We start from the raw sequence: 20,441 nt of genomic DNA on the forward strand, positions 1-20,441 counted from the left end.
GGCGCCGCCTGCCGCGGCCGGGCACGGCTCGGGGGGCGTCTGTCTGTCTGTCTGTCTGTTATTTCCCTTTGGGTGGGTCTTGCGGGAGAGCCTGTCACAGCGAGGGTGGAGCGCGGGGCGCCGGGGCGCTCGGCCGCGCTGCCCTGTCCGTGCGCGGCTCTTGGCGTGAAGTTGCCTCATTTCCTCCCCGCCGGGCGGGAGGCACCGGCGAGAGGCGGCCCGGGCCGGCGCCGCGCTCAAGCAGAAGCCGGCTGTTTACCTGGCTGCTTTTATTCCCCGGTGATGCGTTCTGTGCGTGTCACGGAGCTCTGTGTATATATGTAAAAAAATAAAATAAAAATCCCGGGTTTTTTTGAAGCGTCTTAACGGGCGCTGGCTCAGTTGCAGCAAACTGCCCACCGTGAAGCTTGAGGTGAATAAATTGCGCCAGTCGAGTGGAGGTGGCTGGGCAGCCCTGCGATTAAAAGGATCTTTTTAAGGGTGCGACGCTTCTGTCTGTACCTGTCATTACTGACAAATTCACGTGGCGTTCAGCAGCCAAAAGCTTGGGCTCTTAGGCTCGATTTTGTGTTACAGGGTGAGGTATGGTAAGGTGCTGAGTGCTCGTAGTCACTGGTTTATCAGCGAGGGGAATGTACCAAGTGTTTCTGGTGGCGGAGCTCCGGGGCCGAGCTAAGCAGAATATATAGAGAAGGACTTTGATTGCTGAGGTGTGTTACAGGTGCTTTTCCATCTATTCCTTTTCTTGATAACAAGCAGGAATGTAGGCAGGGGAGGATCAGAGAGAACTTGGAGGGTCACAGGCAATTCGCTTGTCTCTTACTGGGGTTATTTTGTGCTCTCATATGTGTTTTAGCCAGAAATTCTGACTGTGAAACCTGAATTTCTTTACTGTAAACACTGTATCCCACTAGTGTTTTTTTTGATACCATGCCAGGCTGTGAGTTAAGTGCACTTCCATAGAGCAACACAGTAAATTTTTAAGTATGTACTGTTGTTGGTTAGTAATTCCATAGCTTTGTAAAACTGTGTCCTGAGGGATTAGAGGTATTCTAGCAGTATTGCCTGCTTTAAGAAGAGATCCAAGTGTCAGTCCAGAAGCCCAATGGCAAATTCATTAAATGCAAAATAAAGGTTACATTAATTTCAGAGCTGTTGATCTATTTATGATCTTAGGGTACCACTTAAATCTGAAGTACTTAAAGTGTTTATATGCGAGAGAAACACTGCCTAGTGCCAGCTAGTACTGAAATCCTTCTGAACTCTAGCTTTTTAGATTAGGAAAAATTGCTCGTTTGCCTGCTCATGAGGTTGGTATTAATGACTAAGAACTAGCAAATAGGCCGCTGATTTTTTTTTTTTTAATGGAGGTGCATATAAATGAAAAACATAAACCAGAAATGTTCAAAATGGTGTTGTGCATAGGCATAAATGTACAATTTAACTTGGAATCTTTTGAGATAGCTTTACAGTGCCATGTGTATGCACAAGGCTTGCTTGTATTGACATCTGATGAGTTAGACATGCACTTTGCTAGAGACTGCATCGCAGTCTTTTCCCTTGATCTGGTTTAAACACTTAAGAACAGCTGATGAGTGTTTTGGTCCAACTCATTTGCTGGGTATGGCCGTGCTGGCCCACCGGAGAACACGGGGGCATTGATTTGGTTTTATGTTGACCAAAGCTGATGCAGATTGCTCTGCATTCTTCCTCCCATCATCTTGCAAAGGGGGAGACTGACAACGCTGACCTGAGTTCAGGATAAGCTGCCCGTGGGCTTTAGGTCTTCCCTGTATCTAGGCTGGTCTGACACTCGCTGCTGCTAAAAGCGACCGTCCTGTTCTGCTAAGGTGGGTTATATGTGTCTGCTCCCTTCCTTGTGCTGGTACAAGCGCCAGTGTGATCCCAAGAAGGGTTGGCTGAGGGAATTACCGTGACAGAAGATAAGTTGCTCCTTTGAGAGTGTTAAGAGATTTAATTCTCTTTTAATTTTCTTTCCTGAATCTCAGCTACTGCAGGATTGGATGAATACTAGTGTGCAGCTGGTGACCAGGAAGGTAGAAGGCCTGCTTACTTTTGATGGTCATTAGCTGTTAGATTCGGTTAGCTCTCACATTGCACCCCTCAGTTACTACCCCTAATGGCAGCTCTGATCTGGGATGTCTTCTGTTCGTACACCGTTTCAAACTAGTTTGTAGTTTTTTGGAATATGTGCTGTGGGTTAATTTCTGTGTGAGTGATTTAGACAGGGCATTGACAGAAATCAGATTTTTGAGGCAGTGCGATGAGGAGATGCTCTCTGAGCTTTGCCAGGAATGGGTAAGTTCCTAGGGACGTAGTTTGAGATAGGAGGACCAGAAATATCTCCTGTCCTGGATATAAGCTAGTGAGAATGAGCAGCTGTGCCATCTAGTAGAATTTGAGTCATGATAACGTCCTGGGAGTTAGCTTGGGATGAGGGTATAAATTCCACAACTGTATCCTGGCCGGTCTGTCATTGGGTTGAGCAAGGCATGCTAAATCTGTAACAGGAGACCTAGGTTGTTCTTTTCTTTTGCAAGTTTCTCTCCTACTTTCACTTGTCTTTAGTTTATATGCTGCTTTTCACTTTACCACAAAGTGCTTTGATGCTTTAAGTATTTGCTTTTTTTTTCCTGGAGACTGCATAAAGGACAACTCCATTTGATCAAAAAGCCCTCCACAAGTATGTCTTTTATCTTTTCCCTTGAGTGCTAAAACTGTGAACTGCAAAGTTCAAGGTTCAGAGTTTTCCCATATTGTTTTAACTCTTTGCATTACTTTTTCTTGGTTTCTATGCAATTATGATTGGTTCGTAGTTTAACTGCCTGTCTTCTGCACAGGGAGTCCAGGATGAGTCCTTCCATAAGATCATAAGAACTCTAAAATGTCAAGTAATCCCTTTGGCTCCTTGTAATAAATATGCTGAGAATCCTCATGGTAAGATGGGTACGAGGGTTGTTGAGATTTCAGCTCCAACGTCCCTCACAAGTGCTTTGGCAAAGCTTAGAAATATTGCCTTCTTGTGGAGGTTTTCGCTCCGCTGTTTCCTTTAGCCTTTTCTTTGTTATCCAGAAGCCACGGGGGCCTGCAAGTTACTAGCAGATTCTAGGATGTTGTTTTGTCATGTTTGGGTAGAAGTCTAAAAGAGAGCCCAAAGCAGGTTCTATTCATGGAGATACTCTTACCTTGAAATCTCTGTCAGTAAGTTGAAATACATGCAGCTTCTCTAGCTTTAGTTTTCCTCCAAAAGAATTGTGCTTCTCTGACTCTTTCCAGTTGTTATATTTTGTAATTTGCAGAATGTCTTGAAAAATTGACGCTTCTTATTATATTGCGTGCTTCTATGGGAAACGTTAAAACTTGAAAGACCCTCTTACGCTCCTGCAATTTGAAGCATGAGTTTTGTTGAATTTGCAAACAGGATGTCTTACTGTGTGCGCAGTCTTGCATACAGCGAGAGAGAACTCTGCGCGGTGGCCAAGGCAGGCCTCACCTCTGCAGGATATGAGAACACAAGTTTAAGAGGAAGCAACCGTAAGCAAGCGGAAGGAAACTGTAAAAGTGAAGCACATTGTAGTGACAGTGTGCTAGTACTTGCATTAGTAATATTTAGCAGTAGTATTAATATTAAAACGTTTGAGGCAATTCCTGAACTAGATTAGCTGCAAGTAGTTTATCACCTTGTTTAGACCTCCTCAGAGCAGCGGGAGAAGGTGCGTTCCTCTCCATGAATACGTGCCAGCAGTGTTTGCAAAACCTAGCAGTTTGATCCTCTGAGCTGTGTGCCAGCACAGCCAGCAGTAATTGCGTGTGCACACTGTGCGGTCATCTGCCTGTTCTCCATGGCTGGTGTATGTGCGGTTTGGGAAGGCAGAGTGCTGGGCAATTAAACCTTACAGGGGCTGGCTTCCTACTTTTTGCTCCTTTGGTATAGATGGGATTGACCTGATAATTTGAGAGGTTGTGTTTTAGGGAATATTTTTTCCTACCTCTCACCCTGCTCTTTGCTAGCTATAGTAATCATCGTGTTACGTGAGCAGAAGGAATTTTACAAATACAATGAGGACCTGCCATTTGTGTAAATGAAATATTTCTCTTTATAGGCAGATAATATTACTGTTCTTTATTTTTTTGAATGAGGAGAGCAAGATCAAGGCAAATTTCTTGGTTTTATTTGGAAAGTCCTTTACGTGTTGTGTTGGTGACATTTTGTAAACAAATGTGTTTTATACTGCACAGAAAAACAATCCTGGCTTATTTTATCTCTGTGCTAGAAATCTTACTCTCTTTTTCATGCAGTAATTTACAGAGGAGAACTCTTTAAATTAATTACTGACTGAAAAGTTAGTAATTTCAGCAACATGTCATGTTAAAGTAGTGGTAGAGAGTGGCTTCTGTGGTAGAGTGGCTTCTTCAGTGCTTCTGTGTTGTTACTTGCAAAGTTTCAAGAACTCCATCACCTACGTATGCCCCTTATATTATTATTATTATTTTTTAAGTGTCATGATTAGTTTATGGACCATAAATTTGATTCAGTTTGACTGAGCTTTTAGTTTGAGCGTTGTCTTATATTCTATGCGATCCCCAAATTGTGATGTTACACTTCTACGGAGGAGCAGAATATGCAGTTGATTAGAAATAGCTCAAAATGCAGGTAAAAGTAACCAACGGGTCTTTATTGGTCAAGCTGAAGAAGGCACCAAATAACTTAAAGCTTATACTGGAGTTTCAGGACTAATGAAGAGATGCTGTGATAACTGTATACATGGAGGTTTTAAAGGCTTGGCTTTTGAATTGTAGTAATAATTTGAGAGAGAAGTCTGATATATGCAACAATTTGGATTACGTGCATAATAGAAGTGGAAACAGTTTGTTGTGACTTCAAAGCTAAAATATGTAGAATGGATATTGATATATAGGAACACAAGCCACACAAACTTTATGAAACTGTTGTGCAAATCAAAACGCTTGGTGTTCCCTAAGGATGGACTAGGTAGTGTAAGATCTGTGTGCCACGTTGTTGTAGGAGTGGAACTTTTTTGAGCGATATTTGGCATCCAGAGAGTCATCAAAACTTTTGTGAGCCAGCTAAACGTTCCAAGAGAAGCCCTCAGAAACAATGGTTTATGTGACACCAGTTGCTTTATTTGRCTTATTTTTGCATTGCATTACTCTTTCTACCTTTATGACAATGTATCGGCACAACAGAGCAAACGCTCTGAAAAAGCATGCCTGGCTGTAGATCTCTTTTCTAGAAAAGAAAGTCAGGAAGGCAAGGGATGCTCATGAGAAYGTGATTCTGAGCCCAGCTCACCTAAATATCAGAAGGATCGGTGGCCTTCACAGGAATCGCTTGCCAGTAGCATATGGAGAAGTGTTCCAAAATTAAGACCATTTTATACAGCAGATGTGCTCTTCTTCATTGAACCTGCTCTTTTTCCTAATGTTTTATGGATATATATCCAACAAATGGCCTTGTCTTTGTTTATAATCTTTTCCAAAGGGAATGTGTAAAAGAACAGCTTTGGATAGTTTAAGCAGCGAGACRAAAGTCTTAAGATCCATCTCAGTTTAGTTAAATGGCTGATTGTGGCCTAGCTYCCAGCTTGTAATCTGCCTCACAATATGCCTATTGCAACTACGGATAATTAGTTGTCTGTCTTTGTGTACACGCCTGGCCTGAGTCCTCTTCAGCTGCTCTCTCCCTGGCTGAGGAAACAGCTGTTTCGGAACCGTGATTCCTATTTCAATCGAGCAAGAAACTAGTGTTAGGATTAGCGACGTGGAAAGCCCAGCCTTTTTCTTTGCGAGCCCAGATGCTAAGCTTGTCAGCGGGAAGTAATGCCAATCGCTACCTCATCTAGAAGGCTATCTTTCCCAGCTGGTTGGTGAACAAAGTGGGAGCTCGAGTGCACTTGCAGGGCCTTCAACGCTGTTCATGTTTTTATTGTTTTTTTTTTCTTTTTTTCTTTTTTTTWAATCCTTTAATTGCAAGGAGCAAATCCACATGTCATTTCAGGCTTGGGAAAAGAGGTATTTGTCCCTCCTGGGGTATAGTCAAGCAAGCAGGTTGCCAGGAGCAGTGAATCTGTCTAGCTAGACATAAGCTCTCATAGGCAAACCTTAAAATAGCACCTCTGAAATATCAGCTGTTGTCTCACTTCTGTTAAAATACTTTTGGGGGAGAAGTTGACCACTGAAATTGGGGGGGAGGGCACAGGGAGCAGCAGCAAGCCAGCTTTTACTTCACACAGTCATGAGGTTGCTTTGAGAGTTTTGAAATACAGGAGGTGCTTCTGAGAAGGGAATATGGACATAGTCGCATTGGCATTTCATCTTGGCCTTCCCTCTGCTTCAGATGTCATCCGGTGCACTTACGTATCTGTCTGAATCTGCTACAGATGAAGAGCTGGCTTCGTGCATAGTGGAAAAATAGCTCATGTTTGGGTCTTCATCACACARTAAAGATGAGGGAAGTGCTTAAGGGCTTCTTATGGAAAGACATCCATAACCCGCCGCTCCCAAGATACTCTTATTTTCTTTTTCACTTTATTTCAGTTAGGGAACAAAAAACAGGCTGTAAACTCTTCACTGCTAACGCTGGAAAAAGTAACTGGTCTGGACACTGAAATGAGAATATCACATCAGGGAAAAATATATATAAAAAGCATCCATATGAGTGAGCTCGGTCTTCAGTCTTGCAAATTAGTGTTGGCCAGTTGTTGGGGAATGTATTTTTCATACCGTAGGTAACTGAGATGAAGTGTTGTGGTGCAGAACCCTGGTGTTTAAGATTACTGTTTTAAACTGTTTAATAAAGTAAGATGCTGGAGGGTAAGTTGCTACAGGTGAAGAGCTGCTGTATGCTTCTTCCTCATCTGCCCTGTGGGTGGTTACTCTTACCTGAGAATGAGACAAGCAACAGTGATCTCTTCAGCTGGCTGGTGTGATCTGCTGGAGCTCCTTTGGAGATACTCGTAGATCACTCTGAGCACAGAGAAGAGCAGTGAGCTGGCAGGGAGCAAGAAATGGCCTGGCTGTAGCAGCTTTAACTTGTGAAATTAAAGTTTGGTAGGGCAGAGTAAATACTAAATAAGGCTGTAATTCAATGTTGGTATTTTGAAGTTTGTAATTACCTAGGAGGAGCGCGGTGCTTACAGTGTGTGAATAACTTTGGGCAGAAGAGATCACAAATGGCTACGTAATGTAATTTTATCTTAGAAACACGTGGAAGTGCTGTTCAGGCCCTTGGAAATTCCTGACTTCTGGAGGCTGGAAAGAGGATACTCACTAATATATATTTCGGAAGCTGCAAAAGAACACAGAAGTAACGTTTTCACGTTGGCAGGAATGTGGCATAACTCTAACGGTTGTAATAGTTCGACGTCTCTCCTTACCTACAGTACTCGCTGGCCAAGCTTCAGTGCCAAAGACATTTCCGACGTGTATTTGGATGGATTTTTAATTTTGTCTTTCAACAGTCTTAAGTAAGCAGTATGAAATGTGGAGGGCAATGTGAAGGGCAAGGCTTGGGCAGTATTTCTGAATGCTCAGGACTAGAGAACAGTTTTATGGCCTTCCAAGTTGAGAGTTTTAGGWGCCGAGAGCGGAGAAGATGTAAGCTCTATTCCAAATACTTCATTGTATTGGGAAGTGGATGTGCGCTCAGAATGAAAACTGTTAGCAGAAGGGAGCATATCACTGATTAAATAAAGCAGTGCCCCCAAGACAGGTTTGAACTGGGCTTAAGCATCTAGCCTACTGCCCTGTTCTCTGTTCCTCATCCCCTGAAACGTGTCATGCTTTCCTGTAACTGAATCTCTGAAACAGTATGTTCTGCTGTAGGGTGGTGGAATTCTGTGTTTTTTTGTTTTGTTTGTTCCAGAACCTCAAAGCTTTGGAAAATGTTGGGTTTTATTGTCAGCCGTAAAAATCGGAAAACTTTAACAAAGCTAGAATAGCTATTTCTGTTTATGGAAAGATGGATGTTTTAGGCAGTGAATGTAATTGCACATAACTCACGTGGCACAACTTCTGGTCTCAAACTCTGAGTGACTAGTTCTGAGGTGGACKCTCTATTGAATAGATTAAAATAACTTTTGTTAATTTAGGGATTTAAAATGCTGTTCAGTGCCCGTAGAAATGAGTGTCTTAGCTAATTGCTCATTAAAAATTTCTGACCTAGAACTGTGAAGGTGATTCCTTTGTAATGTACTTTCGGTAAAATATCCTTGGGTGTGATTTGAGAAGGGACGGATTTGTTTCGTCGCATCTGCTTTGCCCTTTTGGGTGCCTGTTGCCGATGCCCCAGCTGCCTGTTAGGGGCTCTGGTTTTATCCACGTAAGTACTACCACGGCATTCAAGAGTTGAGCTGTAGACGGTGAAGAGAGAAAGTGATTTGCTGGTGCCAAATCCAAGCTGTGATCCAGTCTCGGGTGTGATGAGGAAGCCTGTTAATTTCCCATTGCTTCTCACTTCTTGCTGGTTTTTCTCAGCTCCTTTTCCCAAGTCTTTTCTCCTGGCAGCAAGCTGTTGTATGTGCAAGATGAAAGTTTCTTTTGTGGTGCAGCTTAATCTTGACAGTATAATTGCAGAAACGCTGGATGCCTGCTAGTTCTCAGATGCTTTATGAGCCCCTGTGCTGGCTGAGTAAATATTTAGATTTTATTTTTGTATGATATGTTGCTGCACAAGAAATCAGAGCCTTTGGTAAACCAAAATTGCCAGGTGCACCAACCACTTCTGTGTTCCTATTTTTGATACCTGGCAATTAGGTAGGGCAGCGCTTGTTGTCATTGGAGTGCAAAGAAATACAAAAACAATAGTTAAATTTCAGAGCAAGAATTTTCTTTCCTCATAGCTGTCAGAAGGTTTGTTTTATGTGAATGAGAGTAAATTACGCTGTTTTAATACAAATGTCTGCCAAAGAAATGTGCAAGAGGATATCACCAGTTCGGGCTTCCTCAAAAATGTTTTCTCAGAGTTGAATTTTCCCTACCATAAAATGATGCTTGCAGTCTTTAGATGCATGTTGTATCAGATTGATGTATGTTTTCCAGAAAGGAGAAAGCAGGTGTTCTTAGTTTACTGAAGGTGATTTTGCAAAGGCACTTYGTTAGTGCAGTTGCTTGTTCAGCTGATTGATCAGTGACTTGGGTTTTAATATTGCTTGTAATGATGTGATAATGCGACACCCTCTCCTAGTCTGACTGGTGATTTTTTTGCAGGTCATACAGTCACATAGTTGTCTTGAACACAGAGTTTTGCGCAGGCAGAGGACTCAAAGGAATAATGTTTCTTTCCTCTCAGTCTCTCCTCTCACATATTTGGTGACCTTTCTCTTCACCAGCATCTGATTTAAATTTAATATTCTTTTTCTTTGCTACCTTTTTTTTTATTAAGTACTTTCCACATCTTGGAATATCCTTTCTCCTAATGCCATATTCGAATACCAAATTTGGATGAGGCTGCCTCTTCTGTCAGCTTTTGCCAACCTCTTCCAGTAGACAAAGTCAGAGTACAGGAGCATCTGGCATGTGAAAAGCTGGCTCAGGTTTTTGAACTTGTTCCCTTAGGTCAGATGGATTTCAGGCATCCCCACTTGGGTCTTCTAATTATGGAGCATTTATCAGCTAACATGCTAGGATGACAGGAGAGTAAGGAAAGAATCTCGCTGTGCTTTGCGTACAGCGAAATTCCCATGCTGTGGTCTCCTATCAAACTCTGTAACACATGTGCAGCTTCAGTTTTCCCTTCATTTTTTAAAAAAATGCATCTTTTTGAAGTTTGTCTTTGAAAACATATTTAAGGTGTGGCTCTTTGCACTGGCAACAATGTACTGCAGTCTTCAATTGGAAACACAAAATCGTGTTTACTTTTACTGACCATGAACAGTAAGGGTAACAGTTTACAGATTTTTTTGTCTGTGTAGTCGCTTTTTGGTTCTCTTTGATTGCAAATTTGAAGTCGTTTCGATTGAGTTGCTAGGAAAATGGAAGAAAAGATGTCCTTTTAGAAAATAAGTCTGCTTAAATTTGAATGAGTCTACAACCTTATTGTTTTGCTTTGCAACTGTGCATTTCCCATATGCTGTTTTGCTTTAAAATAACTGTTCTCCCATATGAAATGCATGGGTCTTGATTTCCTTGCTTTGCTGAGCGTGTTGCTGAGCACTAAGAGGATTTATATTGACAAATATTTTGAAGCAACATCTGTTGAAAATTGAAGTGGGCTTTGGGGACGTTCTTCTGATACCCAGAGGTCATGCTATTCCGTTGTCTATTAAGCAGGAAATTTAAATCTGCCCTTCTGTGAAATGAGTACATTGAAATAGTGATGTGACCTAACCTTTACATGAACTGTGGAGGAATCTAGGGGCTCTGGGAAAAAGTATGGTTGCATGGGGATAGAAGGGATAATATTTGTATATGTAGCAAGTGTCAGTATTTTAAATGCTTATGGAGTGTTTTAAGTAATAGCTATACCCTGTTGTCGTTATTCTGGAAAAATCAGTGTTTGGTGAACTAGAACGAAGGGAGAAAGGTTCACTGTGTGCTGGGAAAACACCTTTTAGTTTGCTGAAGGAACAAGTGTCTATATTGTCAGGCTTAGTCTGGGAATCGTTCCTCTTCCAGCAGGAAGGTATCTGGAAACCCAGAGTTTGTCATTGTCTCACCAAGCAATCTACCCATGTGGCATAATAGAATAAAGATTGGTGGGGTTTGTGGTGGACTGTGCTCTTCCAGAAGCCTAACCTCATTTTTGAGCGGTCCCAACCTACTGACACAGATATCTGCATTACTTTAGAGCTGCATCTCTGGGGTYGGATCCCTGCGCTGAGCGGCATAACAAGGCTGCCCTTTCGGGCTTCCCACCACAAAACCAGGCCGATGTGCCAACCCCCCTCCAATTTCTTGTGAACGAGCTCTCCGAGTACAACGATTAGGTGCAGCAACCTTATCTATAACATTTCTGGGATTGCTTGGGCATACCTCAGAAGCAGGTAGTAAAGCTAAAGGTTTTCACTGTAATTTCTTCTAACAGGTTGAGATCCTCAGAAGACTGATTTTTTTATTTTGCTGCTTATCTATCCCGTTCTCCAAACACTCTTCATTGCTGGCCATTTTTTGAATCCAGCTGTTCCCCACGTTATGCCGATTCGTAGACACAACCCGAATATTAAGTGGACTGTGAGACTGAGGGTAAAACTCTGAACATTGTAGCTGCTGCCTGCTGTCCCTGTAAGGGGAAGAAAAAGTAGCAAGGGAAGAAGGGGCCTGGCTGGAGGAGGACCGCCTCTATGCGTGTTATGGTGTTGGTAACACCGTTGGTGTATTCTAAGCAGCGTTCCTTGATTTAAAGAATTCCAGTAAATAGTCATTAATGTCAGTTTTGTCGTGCAACTATATTAAGCGTCTAGTTGGTTAGCAAGGGTTAGGAAACAAAATCTTCAGGTAATCCATTATAGCCCAGACCCAGTTTGGATACAGTAATCCTTTCCCACCCCCACACAAAAGCTGTCCCATCATTTCTTAAACAACCTTGATTTTTTAGCTTTAATCTGTGCTGATGGGTTATTCAGCGCCGTTTTGCTCTGTGCAAGTCACCTTGATGTGTCCCTGCCTCTCTAATGGCATTTTTCATAACATGATAGAATGGGCTGTGGAACGGTAGCAAGCGTGAGAGTATAATTCCTATCCGCTGGCCGGGTAAGGCTGGCTCGTAGATAAAAATGGTGAATTAGTTACAGTGATGAGACACGGAGAACAGTGTGCTTTCATCAGTCTAAAGAACAAAACTTCATCTAAATATGCTTTTAGATGAGAAGACGCTACCTGTGGAAAGATGCGCTGTAGGTGATCTCTAATTTCGAATCTTAATGTTAAATGTAGAAATCTACTCTTACGTCTTTAATTTGCTTGAAGGCAGGTAGGAGTTAAGCTTTAAGGGGTTTTTGTTGTTGATGTTTGTTTGACGAGGTCTAATCTCCCTGGCTTCTTGCCGCAGAAAGCGGAAGTAAGTAATGAGGACATTATATTGTATATTAGATGTGAGTAGCTGAAGATGTTTCTTCCTTATTGAAAGTGCTGTGTAAATAAAGATTCTGTTCTGACTTGGTACATAAATACTTGGTTTGACTTCCCGCTAGCTTTGTATGGGTTTTGCGATGATAAAAGCGTAGAGTTGCTATCCTACAATTGTAGGCAACGTATAAAATTAGCACCTTTCCCACATTTAAAATTCTATAGGAATACAACTCGTGATCTCATGATCTAGTGTATAACACCAACCAATTTAAGTACAGAAAGCAACAGCTGTAGGAATGTGAAGGAACTGGAGCATGTTTTTGCCATTAGGTGCTATTTTTTATCGAGGTAATTACCTGTAAAATAGTCAACTGTTTTTTAAAGACCCTGAATCTTAGGTCAGCTCTTTCCGAGGAAAAGGTTTCTTAAGTGAGGAAGAGAAGGAATATTTATTTCCAAATATATAGCTAGGAAAGTAAAATCTGTGGCGTGTGTATAAAAACTTTTTCATAACTATGAAGCTGTCTTGGTCTTGTTTTCTGAAGAGGTGCAGAAACAGTACTGTAGGGTGTCCACGTTTCTGAGCTATAAGCAGTGGCTTCCATTGTACTACCACTGTTTTTAACAGGACTTTTTAATTACATTTTTGGAGACTGACTCTGCTTATTGGTTGTGCCACAGGAGCTTACATTAAAGGTCGCAACACATTGACTTTTTCTCTTGCTATACAACCTGAAGCATTGAGGATCAAAACCTGTGGTCGTGAGTACTTGGTATAGATAATGAAATAACTATATTGACTCCCTAACAGTATAAATAGTACTAATATTAACTGTTAATGCAGTACCAATGTAATTCAGTTTGCTATGCAATCTGCTAAAGTAAGTCAAGAAAACTTGATTTAACACTGCCAGGTTTTCTTTAAGTGAAAATGCTACGTAGCATCCGAGATGAGGCTGAGGAGTAAATGCCATGCTGAACGGACAGTGCTGGATGGATATGTGCTGAAGCAGAAAATGGACATTAGGAAGATCTCACCAGCCATCATTTTTAAAAAGCAAAACAGAAAAACAACACCTGTTGGCAGTGGTCAGTGCATCAATTCATTGCTTGTGTTTTTGACGTTAAACTTCAGAAACTTCCAAGAACTTTTGCCATGGGCATTGCAGGAAATATTGCATAGCATTGTTGCAAATCCAAGAGATTAAATAAAGCTTACAAACCGCACTGTGGGTAATTGTGTTATACCTAGTTAGTAGTGGGTGGAAACCTGATGCGTATTTGTTTCTATGTAAGATAAAAACCCCACACTTCTGTACTTAACTAAATGAATTAAGGCTTCTTGATTATATTTTTAGGGATGGTGCTTCTAAAAGGAAAGGGCATGGGGAATGGAAGGAAGCAAAGGCCACCTCGGGGAAAGGTCAGATGATAGTGCAGAGCAAAGGAGAAGCTGACAAGGTCTGGTGCTCTCCTCCTTGATACACAAGATCTTAAGCGGATCACCCTCTCCGGCTAGCCCAGCATGGTTAAACTTTGTAACTGCTGAAGGGTTTTGTCTGCTGCCCTGCTCAAATCTTCATTTTTACCACTTCCAGTTACATGCTTTATGAAACGCTTTTTATTGCCTCAGAGAAGTTAAGTAATCAGATATAAAGTGGCAGCTGGCAGGAGACTTACCAGTGACTGGATCACTTTTCTTCTTTTTTTTTTTCTGTTTTTTATGCACTCTGTTCCTTGCACTTATACTCTGCTTTGGTCATTTGAAAATATATCCAAAGGAAGATTTTATTTATATATTTATTTTCCCCACCCAGGAAAACTTGCATCCAATATTGGGCAGGCCATATATATCAGACATAGAGTGCACCAGATAGCCAGTTTATATATAGACACACCACACTTTTTCTAGCGTGCTTAGCTCGACAGAATTCCAGTTGAGACGCAGTAAGCGGTTACTCTGGCTGGATTGGCATGTTGACAATTACTGGGGAAAAGAGGGAAAGTATGGCATGGCAAATAAGGGCAGTCAGGATATTTAACATCATAGGTTGAATTGTTTCTTTCAAAATATTATACTTACTTTAGAAATGGCTAATACAGTAGTTGCATGATTTTTTATTTTTTTTGTGTGTTGAACTGTCTAGTACTTGCTTTGGTTCTATAGGATGAGGAGTGCAGGCAGGCTGGATGTGATGAGACATATTAGTCTTCAGTATTGCCAAACCGGGAGAATTGTATCAATGGATTCATCTTCAGATTCTGTAGCTTCCCAGTGAGTTTTGTCCGAAGCGTGGCCCAGTTGTACTTTTCAAGATGTTCCCTGTACAAAAGTGAGATTTAGATTTGATATGACGAATGCATATTGTTCACAAAGTCCTCTGTTAATTATTCATTTGAAATAACCTTTTTTTTCTTCTAGAGTTTCTAACCTAGACCTCTAATATGTYAAGCTACTTATGCTGGGTGGAAGTCTGTAATAAGTTTCCCCCAACCCCCACAAAGTGATGGCTCTTGGCCAGCTTCTGTGCTCTTATTCATCAACTGCTGGTCTTAATTCTTCTGAATTCAAACTTTTTATCTCCGAAGAGCAGAAATAATTACTTACACGTGATTCTTGCTCCTGAGTATTGTTTCGTTCATGAGATGCTGAGAATCCTTGGTTCTTGAAGGCAGCGGTGGCAGCAGGCTCCTGAATGGTGTGACATGGTCTCAACCGATATCAAGGCTGGCTACAAAATATCCTGGCTTTCTCCTCAAGTTGTAATGGAGCAGGAGACCCTGGAAAGATTATTTGGCCGACAGTGCTCAATGCAAGACCTGAAGTAGTTCATAAAACCTGAAATCGAATTTTCCCTGTAAAGGTCTCTCTTAAATGAAAGAGCCCCAGCCTGGAGGCTGGCGCTGAGCCCAGCGATAGGGCTGCAGCGTGGTGGGTTAGCTCCTCGTCAGGACTGGTTGCTTATGCTGTGAGGTTACGCTACGTCAGCCTGCAACCCCAAGGTAAAGAAAAGACCTACAGCTTCTAGGAAGCCTTTTTAGTTCATCAGGCACTGCTTAATTTAGAAATGGGCTAGCTCAGTGAGAGGAAATCATGGTAATGCTGTCAAATGCTTCAGTAGTTAGATATCGGAGGACTTGGCATTTGCTTTGTTCGAGTGCTTTTTAATGTTTCGGCTTTTAGAAGATAACACTGTGCTGTGCAACTGCTTTCTCATTTTCATGCATCTCATGTTAGTGTCAGCTGTCTTCATTATAATGTGTTCTAAGTTTATCAAATCAAAAAGCTTTAGTCTTTTTTGTTACAGTTTAAAGAAATGCAGAGAACTACGAGAGCCTGTTTTATCCTACTGTCTTGTGGCTTTTTCTACCATATCCTCTTTGCTGGAGTTTCCAACAATGCTAAGGACAGACTGGAAATAGAGAGTGAGCTTTCTGCACTTGGAAGTTCACTTTATTCTTAGTTTGAGTCATACTGGCAGAGTACCATGGCAAAAGCTGTGCTTCCCGGCAAGTCAGGCTGCTGCCTTCTACAACTGCAACACTTTTTCTTTTCTTCTTTTTTCCCCACTTCTGAACGAGTTGGTGATCATGCAAAAGGGGAGGAGAAATAGGAGAGTTGCGTCCGATGCCTTAAAATATCTCTGAGAGCAGTCAAAGTGGTGGCATTGATTTTAAAGGGGTTGGAAATTGTGCCTTGCCTAGGGGTCGTTAAGGAAGGGAGGAGGCAGGAGGTGAAAGGATGCTGCTGCAGATCCCTCCAGTGCTGCACGAAAGCAGCCTTCTGGTAAGAGATGGGACAACTGGTGCACAAGCCTGGCCTGGCTAGACTAGCCCTGAGAGCAGAACCCCCTTATACTGCGTTTTTTTAAAAAATCTCCTGCTGCTTAACTCGCAAGCAGTCACTTCTCTCGCCTTGCTTTCTTCCACTGCTTGAGAGGTGAAGAAGCGGCTGCTCTGACCGAGTTTTCGGCTCTGCAGTGGCCGTTCGTGTGGGTTAGCTAAAGAGGGTGTCGCAGGAATGAGCTTCCTGTCACAACGTTCTTCCCCTCTCTTTGTAGCTGACTCATACTCGCAACCAAATGACAAAGTTAACCCCTTAAAGAGAAAAATTAATGACTTCTTCCGTGAAGGCAGGAAGCAGGGAAGTTGATCTTTTTTTCTTGTTTGTTTGTGTTTTGCCACAGCCCTGGAAGTGTGCTGACCGCTCCTGGGTTATTTCGGTTGAAGGAGGTCAAAACATGAACGAGATCCGTCTCTGCTTTGGGCGTGACAGACTGCAGAGGTTTTCTGCATGTGCCGATTGCTGACTAATTTGACATTGCGTTTTTGGAACAGATTAGTGGTCTGACATGTTTTTGGGGCTCAATGTATTGGGCATTAGTGAGTGAGGTGTTATGAGAAAGGCCATTCCTTCTGTACAGGAGCTGCCTCTTCCTGCCTGGATTTGGCAACACGTGAAGCCAAAGTTGAGGGATTATTACTGACGTGAATTGACTAGATTAGCCTTGATGCTGGAAACTTGAGTCCACCTATATGCATCTAACCTTCATCTGTCGTCTCCTCAGGATGGTTTTAGTCTAGTGTTGGTCTTTGGCATCTGAAATCCATTATAAAGTGATTAGACTGGATGGAATTATATTTTATAAACCACAGCCCAAGTTCAGCAAAAATCATACCGGACCTACTCGCTGTAAGTATAAGCTCCCCAGTGCAGTGGATGCTAGATGACAAGGTATACATTTAGAAGCAATGCTGATTTATTAATAAAACCTAGAGGAAATGAGCTTTTGTGTCTGGGATGCCATGGGCACTTTTTACAACTTGTTTTTTTCTAGTGCATGTTTGAAAAGTTCTTTGTTGGGGGGGGAGGGGGGGAAGGAATAAGGTGGGGGAAGGAAAAAGGGGGAAAGGGTTGTGGGTAAGAAGGAGAGAAAGGGAAAAAAGGAAAGAAAAAAAGATTAGGTGACTTTAAACTACGTAATTTTAAATGAATATTTCGGCAAAGAGAATCAGTAGAACTGATGAGTTGATGAATGACCTGAGAGAGCAGACAGGACAAGCCAAGATAGTAGTTCTGGCTCTTTCTGTATGTAGCGCACCTTTTATCGCAGCGTTTGGACTGGAGTCTTTTCATCGCATCCAAGACTCTTGGCATCCTGGCTCTTCTCCTGCTGTGTAGCTGCAGAGGGTTTAGGCTGTGATCGTTTAGCTGGAATCTCAAATAGCTTTTTGAAAGGACAAGCTTTAAAAGCATCCGGGTAAGGTTTGGGAGTGTAACTCTCAGCTTGATCTGTTCCTCCTACTCTCAACGGAACTAAGCTAGATGTGGGAAACCAAAGGGGGCAAGTTTATAGCTTGGTTGCTGACAACAAATCATGTACATCTGTGAATGGGCTGGAATCGGAAGTGAATTCATGTACTTTTTACTTCTGGTGAAAAGACTGAACAACCCTGAAAAACTAGATTGGGCTTGTGCACTGTGGTCTCAGTTGGGTTTTTCCCAAGCAGGAAGACTGGAAGCTTACCCAATTTCTTTTTGCAAGATTTTGTCACTACTACTTGCCTTCTAAAGCTAGAGCTTTGTCAAAAAAGATATTGACAATAATAACCGAGAGCTGAAAAAACTCATGCACCTTTAAAAAGGGGAGAGGGTGCTCGTCGTACATGTCGCTGCTCAGACGTGGGTCAAGGTTTACGCAGGATTCTCTGAAGACATCTCTCTGCATTACAGCTACAATACTAACATTATCGTACTGTTGAACCAGACAGCAATTTGGCAGAAATTCTGTCTGCGAGGTAATTTTGTAACATCTGGATGGCATAGAAAATCTGAACCTAACAACTAAGAGCTGGACCAGCGTCTGCACTGCCAGTTTGGGATCTCTATGGCCTCCCTCCTCTGAAGCTGCAGGCCCACCTCTTTCTCCTCTCCCCCTTCAAAGGTAGCAGCATCTCCTGTCCCGTTATGACTGGTGGCCTCCCTGCAGACCCTGACTGCTTGCGGTTGTTTGGATGTCACCTGTGGACAACTTGTGAGCTCCATCTGTTGGAGAGGCAATACAGCTTATGAGGGGGCTAGCTCTTCAGCTTAAAAACTAGATTTTCTAATTGTCACAAGAATGTCAGATGAGGTTCAAACACACGTGAAAATAAGATTTATATCAAAGGTTTAAGAGTAGTGGCAATTATTTTGACAGCTCATCAACCAAAAGTCCATTCCTTCCTCCAAGTGAGCTTCAGGATTTGCTGGCACAATAGAGGACATCTAGACTCCATTTGGGCACTAAAAGTTGTCTGCAAGGATGTTCATGTTTGCTTATTTGCAACTGCTTATTGGATGGAGTAGCTTCATCATCCTCAGCAATTCATTATGATAGATTATCAAATCCATTCATTAAAAAAAAAAAAGTTACTTAGAGCTTTAATTTGTACCAGTAATTGATGCTTAAGACCTCTCTGACTCTTATAATTAACGTTAATATTCTTGTAATTTCCTTTAATCATGTATGGAGAATATTTATGTGTTATAGAGAGATACAGATTAGGTTATGATGTTGGTGAGGAATAATATGCTCTAGGAGTATTGTGATTAAAATACAAAACCTAGTAGAGAAAACGGAAGGTTTCTGGTACAGATTTTGTTGATACTTCTAATTTGTGGAAATAATATTGTTTTCATACCAATGACATTAAAATGAATCACTGTATCAAATGTTTGCATAATAGTAACTCTGTTATACATACTTACATTCTGTAAATGCAACAACATTTTTATAAGTAAAAAGTAATAGTTATATTAAGAAACTCTTTTATGCTCTCTAAGCTGTAGCTTTGTAACAGCCTAACATGTCAAGTCATTGCCTTAAAGCCGCTTTTTGTAACGGTGTTTGTCTTAAATGCTAGATTTTTGATTCCTTATGCTGTTTCTGTAAATGTGAGACCTCTTAATTGTATTTCTTCCTCTGTTCTTGCCATTGGGGTAGAGTGGTTTTACCTGTCACAAAAGCTCAGACTTTGTGTGTTTTGGCAAAAGGAAAGGGCTTTAAGCCTCCACATCTTCTGCACGTTTTCTTGTGATTCACAGGGAAGAGTGGAACCTGGTTTCTAAAATTAAACCAAACTTTTATTTGACTTCCCCCCCCCTCCTTCTCCCAGTGAATGTGTTAGTCTTCTGTAGATATGGACAAGCAAAAAGTCCCCCTCCTAAAGGGTTTTCGTAGCAGGACTGGTTAATGCTACTATCTTCCTTCGGTGCTTGGGATTTTTGATCTTATGAAGAGCAGGTTCCTTCCTGTCCTCTCGGATCTGCTCCGCTCTCTGCGCCCTTTCCCCCGTTGGAAGGGAAGGGTGAGGATAGGCTTCCTGCAGCCGGTGCCTCGCTTGGAGGTGGACAAATAAGGCAGGTTTGTGTTACATGCCGTAGCTAGGAGAGCTATTTAGAGATGGCCGAGTTGGTCAACAGCTGCAGCCCTCTGCTGTCGTGGGAATGGTTTGCTTTTTGCCCCACTGCTTTTTTTAATGAGCTCGGTCTGTGTGCAGCGAAGTCCATAATAGAAAGCAGATTGCTATTCTGATGGCACCCACAGGACACGTCAGGCACGTTAAGTTACCCTGTCTGCTGGGCTGCAGGTGAAGGCTGAATATCAAAATGAGGCAGATACCTTTTTTTTTAAGTGCCACATTAGCTTATAAAATGTTCAAGTTTTGCCTTAAAACAAAAGGAAAGGGATTGGGGAGGGATGGAGGATGAAACAGCAGTTGCTTGCAGAGGAGCTGATGTTTTTCTGAAAGAGGCAACTCTTGGCTTTGTGAAGCTTATTTGTAGCTAGATGCCCTTCCTTTCTTAGTTTCTGTCTTCATTAAGAAAAATAATCACTTTTAGATTAGACTTGGCTAAGAAAATTTAAAAAGCACTTTTTTTTAGCTGCAGCTTCTTCAGGTAAAATTGCTTTTGCCCCTACTTAAATATATGACGTATGGCATCCAAAGCCATAGTTGGCTTACAGGGGATGTATGGTGTAGCATATTTTCCTTTTACTCTGCCATAGGTTGAATATAAATCCTTAAACAGCTTACCATACCAAAAATAAGGCTGTATAAATATCTGAGTAAATGGAAAAATAACTTTCCTCTTACTACCACATTAGAATTTAAAAGAATTGCTCAATTTTAGACATTCAGTTGGGACCTCTTAAATTAGTAACTATTCTGCGAACCCAAGCATCCAGATTTTAGGCAGATTTCTGGAAAAGAAAAAGATGTTGCTGGCACATGACGGAGATGACCATTACCAAGTAGGATTTCGGAGGAAATGTCTGTCTGACAGCTTGTACTTCCAACAGCTGACATTTTTCAACCAAAAGCAAATGCCAAATTAGGCAACTTTTACA

At 41.8% G+C, this 20,441-nt stretch overlaps 1 protein-coding gene across 1 annotated transcript in view; it reads left to right on the plus strand.

The window, feature by feature from the left end:
* Positions 1 to 20,441, plus strand: part of LRRFIP1 (LRR binding FLII interacting protein 1) — a 106,463-nt gene that overhangs the window by 371 nt on the left and 85,651 nt on the right. The gene's annotated exons all lie outside the window — the stretch shown is intronic.

The sequence above is a fragment of the Apteryx rowi genome, unplaced genomic scaffold (assembly GCF_003343035.1).
Source record: "Apteryx rowi isolate R43461 unplaced genomic scaffold, aptRow1 scaffold_12, whole genome shotgun sequence".
Lineage (NCBI taxonomy): Eukaryota > Metazoa > Chordata > Aves > Apterygiformes > Apterygidae > Apteryx > Apteryx rowi.